At 40.0% G+C, this 7,677-nt stretch overlaps 1 pseudogene across 1 annotated transcript; it reads left to right on the forward strand.

The window, feature by feature from the left end:
- The first annotated feature begins 4,427 nt into the window (after positions 1 to 4,427).
- On the forward strand, positions 4,428 to 7,442 carry LOC103255133 (annotated as a pseudogene). Its single transcript, XR_002481663.1, has one exon. The product of XR_002481663.1 is annotated as a synaptotagmin-like protein 2 pseudogene (transcript).
- Positions 7,443 to 7,677: the final 235 nt, after the last annotated feature.

Here is a 7,677-nt window from a genome sequence, read left to right on the forward strand (position 1 = left end):
TTATTTCTGTGATAAATCACTGAATATGATCGATTTTAATCCATACAAGTTGGTACAAAATCAACATATTTGTCCTTCTTTATGGCTGCATAATATTCCATTGTGTATATGTACCACATTTTTTTAATCCAGCCCAGCTTCGATGGGCAATATGGTTGGTTCCATGTTTTTGCTATTGTGAATAGAGCTGCAACAAACATATGTGTACAGGTATATTTATTGTAGAAATATTTGAGTTCCCAAATATTTGAATTCCCAAAAGGGGAATTGCTGGGTCATATGGAAGGTCAATTTCTAGATCTTTCAGAAATTGCCACACTGTCTTCTGAAGAGGTTGTACTAGTCTGCATTCCCACCAGCAGTGTAGAAGCGTTCCTTTTTCTCCACATCCTCGCCAGCATCTGTTGTTTGTTTTCTTAATGATTGCCATTCTTATGGGGGTTAGGTGGTATCTCAATGTGGTTTTGATTTGCATTTCTCTGATGATGAGTGAGGCCGAGCACTTTTTCATGTATCTGTTGGCTACCCATATATCTTCTTTTGAGAAGTGTCTATTCATGTCTTTGGTTCCCCTTTTAAAGGGGCTGTTTGCTTTTTTCCTTTCAGCGCATTTGAGTTCCTTGGACATCCTATATGTTAGGCCTTTGTCAGATACACAGTTGGCAAACATTTTTTCCCATTCTGTGGGCTGCCTCCCTGCTCTGTTGATGGTTTCTTTTGCTTTGCAGAAGCTCATTAATTTGATGAGGTCCCACTTATCTATCTTATTTCTTAATGTATTGGCCTTTAGGGTTCTGAATAGGAATTGGTTCCCAGTTCCAATTTCCATAAGGGTGTATCCTGCACTTTCTAAGATTCTTATAATTTGAGGTTTTACTTTTAGGTCTTTGATCCATTTAGAGTTAATTTTTGTGTATGGTGATAGGTAGGGGTCTTGTTTCAATCTTCTTTATGTGGCAAGCCAGTTTTCCCAGCACCATTTACTGAATAGGTTATCCTCTCCCTAGTGGTTTTTGTTGGAAACTTTGTCAAAGATGAGTTGGTTGAGGAATTGAGGCTTTGCTTCCAGAATCTCTATACTGTTTCATTGGTCTATGTGCCTGTTCTTGTACCAATACCAGGCTGTTTTGATTACTGTAGCCTTATAGTACAGTTTGAAATATGGAAGTGTACCTCCTGCTGTGTTTCTTTGGCTAAGGATTGTTGTGGCTATTTGTGGTTGCTTATGTTTCCATGTGAATTTCTGTATTTTCATTTACAGATCTGAGAAGAATGATGTTGGTAACTTAATGGGTATTGCGTTGAATCTGTAGATTGCCTTTGGTAGGATGGACATCTTAACAATGTTGATTCTTCCTAACCATGAGTATGGAATATTTTTCCATTTGTTTGTGTCTTCTTGGATTTCTTTGAGCAGTGTTTTGTAATTCTTATTGTAAAGATCTCTCACTTCTCTGGTTAGGAAGATGCCGAGGTATTTCATTTTTTTTGGTGGTTGGGATTGTGCTTTATATTTGGGATTGTGCTTTATATTTGGGTCTCTGCCTGCTTGTTGTTGGTGTATAGGAATGCAACTGTCTTTTGCACATTTATTTTGCACCCTGAGACTTTGCCAAAGTTTATTTTATCAGTGCAAGGCAGGTTTTTGACAGATTCTCTTGGATTTTCAAGGTATAGGATCATATAATCAGCAAAGAGGGATAACTTGACGTCCTCCTTTCCTATTTGGATAACTCTGATTTCCTTCTCTTGTCTAACTGCCTGAGCTAGGACTTCTAACACAATATTGAACAAGAGGGGTGAGAGTGGGCAGTCTTGTTCCAGGTTTCAGGGGAAATGTTTCTAGTTTCTGTCTATTTAGCAATATGTTAGTTGTGGGTTTGTCGTAGATGGTACTTATTATTTTGAGGTATGTTCCTTCTAGACCTAGTTGTTTGAGGGTTTTTATCAAGAAGAGATGCTAGATTTTATCAAAAGCTTTTCCTGCATCTAATGAGATAATCATTAGATTATCTGTGGTTCTTGTTTTTACATCTATTGATGTATTTAATGACATTTATGGTCTTGTGAATGTTGAACCAGCCCTGCATCCTGGGGATGAAACCTATCTGGCCATGGTGAATGACTTTTGAGATGTGTTTTTGGTTCCTATTTGCTAGAATCTTGTTGAGAATTTTTGCATCTATGTTCATAAGAGATATTGACCTGTAGTTCTCTTTCTTTGTTGGGTCTTTACCCTGTTTGGGTATCAGTGTGCTGTTAGCTTCATAAAATGATTTTTGGAGAATTCCATCTTTCTCAATTGCCTGGAATACTTTCAGTAGGATTGGTATCATCTCCTCCTTGTACGTTTTGTAGAATTCTGCTGGAAAGTCATCTGGTCCAGGGCTTTTTTTTGGTAGGTAGTTTTCGTATGACAGAGTCAATTTCCTGGGTTGTTATTGGTCTATTTAGTGTCTCAATGTCTTCTTGTTTCAACCTGGGAGGTTGTGTGATGTCATAAAGTCCTCCATTTCATCTAGGTTATCAAGTTTGTTTTCATATAGGTGTACATAGTAATCTCTGATAATCATAATTATATCTGATAATCCTTTGCATTTCTTTGGGGTCAGTTGTAATTTGATCTTTGGTATTTCTGATTGTGTTATTTAATCTTTTTCTTGGTAATTCTGGCTAGGGACCCATCAATCTTGCTAATTCTTAAGAAGAAACAGCTTTTTGTTTTGTTGATGTTTTCTATAATATTTTTGTCCTCCATGTCCTGTATTTGGGCTCTTATTTTTGTGATTTGGATTCTTCTGCTAAAGTTGAGGTTTTGGTGGTCTTCTCTTTCCAGATCCCTTAGGTTATTTGTTAGGCTATCCACTTGTGATCTTTCCATTTTCTTGATGTCTGCTCATAGTGGTATAAATACCCCTCTTAGAACTGATTTCATGGCATCCCAGAGGTTTTTGTAAGATGTTTCTTCATTTTCATTTGTTTCCAGGAATCTTTCAATTTCTTCTCTGATTTCAGTGCTGATCCATTCATTGTTTAGCATCATGCTGTTTAGTGTCCATGTCTTTGTGGACTTGGGGAAATGGTGTTGTTTTGGTATTTATTTTTATTCCACTGTGGTCTGAGAATGTGCATGGCAAGATTTCAACCTCATGGAACTTGTTTATGCTTCATTATGGCCAAGGATGTGATTGATCATGGAGTATGTTCCATGTGGTGATGAGTAGAATGTATATTCTGTGGTTGTTGAGTGGAATAATCTGTAGGTATCTACTAAGTCCATTTGGTCAAGTGTCAAGTTTAGGTTTTGGATCTCCTTGTTGATTTTTTGCCTCAATGATTTATCTCGGGCTCTTAGTGGGGTACTGAAGTCCCCTGCTATAATAGTGTTAGAGTCAATATCCTTTTTTTAGTTTACTTAGTAGTTACTTTATAAATGCTGGTGCTCCTGTGTTGGGTGAATATATGTTAGGTGCTCCTGTGTTAGGTGAATATATGTTTAGGGTATTTCTTGTTGATGGATTGAACCTTTTATCATCATGTAGTCTTCTTTTGCATCTTTTTAAGTGTTTGATAGCTTAAAGTTTTGTCTGATATTAAGATTGCAACTGCTGCCTTATTTTATGATCCCTTTGCCAGGAAACTCATTTTCCATCTTTTTACTTTGAGTCTGTGTGTGTCCCTTGTAGTGAGATGAGTCTCCTGGATGCAGCAAATAGTGGGGTCATGGTTTCTTATCCAGTCCGCCATTCTGTGTCTTTTCAGTGGTGCATTTAGTCCATTCATATTCAGGTCAATTATTGAAATGTGATTGCTTATCCCTGTCATGAGGTTCTTATAAAGATTTTCTTTGCTTGTTTTCTTTTGGCTTTGGGGTTAATGTATGCATGTGCTTTCAAGTTTCTTCTTGTGCTGTATTCTCTGTTGATTCTGTGCTCTACTGTTCTCTTGGGAAGTGTGTGGTGATCCTTTTTTTTTCTTTCTTCTGTACTTAGTACCTTTTTAAGTGTCTTCTGTAGAGTTGGTCTGGAAGCTGCATTATCTCTTATGGATTGAATGTCTGGGAATCATTTTAATTCTCCATCACTGATGAAGCTGAGCTTGGCTGGACAGGAAATTCTTGGTTGAAATTGTTTATCAACACCTGGGCAGCTCCCGAGTGGTGAGCAGGGCAGAGCTGCCAGCACTGAGTCGGAAATGGGAGGCTCGCAGCACCCAGCCTGGAGAAAGGTGATGGTCCAGTGCTGCTGCCTCTCATCACGCTGATGACAAGGGCAGAGAGAGAATAAACTGGGTGGAGTGAGAATAGACCAGTCCAGAGAAGAAATGTGCTGGGAATGCCACTGTTGGAACAAGTGACCTGTTTGGCAAGGAATACAGCATCCTTCTGAGAGCTTTTGCTCAACAGCATCCCCTGGACCATGACATCCTCATGGGAAAGGGCACTTAGGATCTTGCTCTCAGCCACCCAACACTTTTGCTGGGTCAAAATAAGACTTATGTTGCAGAACAGAACAAGATATACTTTCATTTCATTTTTGCATCTGTTAATCTTCCTGCCTGCAGTCTTAGTCATTTAGCCCTGAGAGTTTTAAGCCACATTTATTGCCATTATTTTTGCATTCATTTTTCAAAATGATTGACTTAAGCTTCCTGACCAAGGAGGAACAAGAGGCCATCATGAAGTTTCTGGAGCGGGATGCAGCCCTGAAGAGGGCTGAAGAGGAGAGAGTCAGATATTTGCCTAAAAAAATTAAGGATGACCAGCAACTGAAGAACATGAGTGGCCAATGGTTTTATGAAGCCAAGACAAAAAGGCACAGAGACAAAATTCATGGTGCAGATATCATCAGAGCATCTATGAGGAAGAAGAGGCTTCAGGTAGCAGCTGAGCAGAGTAAGGAAAGAGCAGATGGGGCAAAGGAAAGCTGGGTGAATAATGTCAGCAAAGATGCTTTCCTTCCCCCAGAGCTAGCTGGTGTTGTAGAAGAGCCAGAAGAAGATGCAGCACCAGCAATACCAAGTTCCAGTATGGTAAGTCCAGCTTCTACTGCGATTGATATGTCCCAAGAAAACACAAGGAAACCAACTGTGTCTCCAGCTAAGCAAAGGAGGAATCTGTTTAATAACTCCAAGTTGGCAGAAGATCACTCATCACAACAAACCAAAAATGAACAGTCAAAAAATGGAAGAGCTGGTTTATTTCAGACTTCAAAAGAGGGTCAATTGTCAGAATCAAAAGAAAAGTCACCATTCCAAGATATTTCAAGTCAAAAGTTAGAGAAATCAAAGCAGACTTTTCCAGCCCCTTTGAATGAATCCCAAATCAAGGCTCCAATCCCCAAACACAGGAACATTATCTACAAATCAGATTGTTTAAACCAAGATGATAACCAGTGTTTTCCTAGAGAAAGGACAGACTCCTTGAATACAAGAGGGGCTTTGAGAGGGATCCTTAAGCGTAACTCAAGTTCCAACAGCACAGACTCAGAAATTCTTCGTTTTAATCACAGCTTTGAATCCAAAAGCAAAACTGTGTCACCAGGCCTAACCATACATGAGAGAATTTCCGAGACGGAACATTCTTTAGAAGATGATTGTTCCCCAAACTCCCTGGAACCATTAAAGCATGTGAGATTCTCTACCGTGATGGATGAACTTCCACAAAGTCCTGGGCTAATCCAAGGCCAGGAAGTGGAGGAATTTAGTGTTTTAGAATCTGACAGGTTGAAGAATGGAACAGAAGATGCAGGGGACACAGATGAGTTTCAGAGTGACCCTAAGCCTTCCCAATACAGAATGCCTTGGCCTTTTCATTAGTTAGCCGCAAGCCCAAATGGATCAAAAAATGAAACACATCAGCCAATGACTTCTGGTTCTTTTCCAGTTAATGGGCTCCATTCTCACTCAGAAATTTTAACTGCAAGACCACAGTCCATTGAGAATTCCCTTACCACCAATGACCAGAAAGTTTAACCAGAAAGAATTAAAAAGGCTTGAATCAGAATTGCCCAAAACCTCCGCTGATGAACTGTCTCATGTTAAGCCTGAGCCAGCTCAGGTGCCAGACTGCAGTTCTAGAGACCATCAGCAAGGTTCAGAAGAAGAACCCAATCCTGTTTTGAAAACTTTGGAAAGGAGTGCTGTTAGGAAAATACCTTCCAAAAGTCTAGAAAACATATCATAATTATTACGTAGTGCTGAAGATGATCAAAAAGCAGATCAGGAATCAGATACAAATGAATGCATACCAAGAATTTCCACAGTGTCTGCACCACCTGATAATCAGTTTTCTCACCTTGGCAAACTCAAAAGGATGAACAAGTCTGTTCCAGCATTTCTACAAGATGAGAGTGATGACAGAGAAACAGATACAGCATCAGAAAGCAGTTACCAGCTCAGCAGACACAAGAAGAGCCCGAGCTCTTTAACCAATCTTAGCAGCTCCTCTGGCATGACGTCCTTATCTTCTGTGAGTGGCAGTGTGATGAGTGTTTAGAGTGGAGACTTCGGCAATCTGGAAGTTAAAGGAAAGATTCTGTTTGCAGTAGAATATGTGGAGTCATTAAAGGAGTTGCATATTTTTGTGACCCAGTATAAGGACTTAGCAGCCGCAGATGTTAAAAAACAGTACTCAGACTCATATGTCAAGACCTATTTGTTACCAGACAAAGGCAAAAGGCACAAGAAGGAAACATCTGTAGTGAAGACAACCTTGAATCCTGTGTACAACGAGATACGGCGGTATAAAATTGAAAAGCAAAACTTAAAGACACAGAAACTGAATGTATCTGTTTGGCATCGAGATCCATTTCAGCGCAATAGTTTCCTAGGGGAGGTGGAACTTGACTTGGAAACATGGTACTGGGACAACAAACAGAATAAACAATTGAGGTGGTACCCTTTGAAGCAGAAGGCAGTACCAGTTGCCCTTGAAGCAGAAAACAGAGGTGAAATGAAGCTAGCTCTCCAGTACATTCCAGAGCCAATCCCTGGTAAAAAGCTTCCTACAATCGGAGAAGCGCACATCTGGGTGAAGGAATGCCTTGATCTACCACTGCTGAGGGGAAACCATCTAAATTCTTTTGTTAAATGTACCATTCTTCCAGATACAAGTAGGAAAAGCCGCCAGAAGACGAGAGCTGTAGAGAAGACCACCAACCCTATCTTCAATCACACAATGGTGTGCGATGGGTTTAGGCCTGAACATCTGTCAGAAGCCTGTATAGAGCTTACTGTCTGGGACCATTACAAACTAACCAACAAGTTTTTGGGAGGTCTTCGGATTGGCTTTGGAACAGGTAAAAGCTATGGGACTGAAGCGGATTGGATGGACCCTACCTCGGAGGAAGTTGCTCTCTGGGAAAAGATGGTAAATTCCCCCGATAGCTGGATTGAAGCGATACTGCCTCCAAATGCTTGTGATTGCCAAGATTGCCAAATGAGCCCAAAGTCCACTGGCTCCTCTACCGAAAACTACTAAACAGCTGGAATCTGATCTTGAAAACCTGATCACATGGACAAAGACCCTCAATTTCTATATGTTGCAACTAAAGAATACTATACAGCACGTAAAAGTCAATCTGCATGTGCTTCTTTGATTACGAGGTCCAAGGCATTTAAATAATGACAAAATGTGTGACTTACTTATGACTCTAACATTAAAGAAGATATCTGTGC

The sequence above is a fragment of the Carlito syrichta genome, unplaced genomic scaffold (assembly GCF_000164805.1).
Source record: "Carlito syrichta isolate Samal-C Ts95f unplaced genomic scaffold, Tarsius_syrichta-2.0.1 Scaffold287865, whole genome shotgun sequence".
Taxonomy (NCBI): domain Eukaryota; kingdom Metazoa; phylum Chordata; class Mammalia; order Primates; family Tarsiidae; genus Carlito; species Carlito syrichta.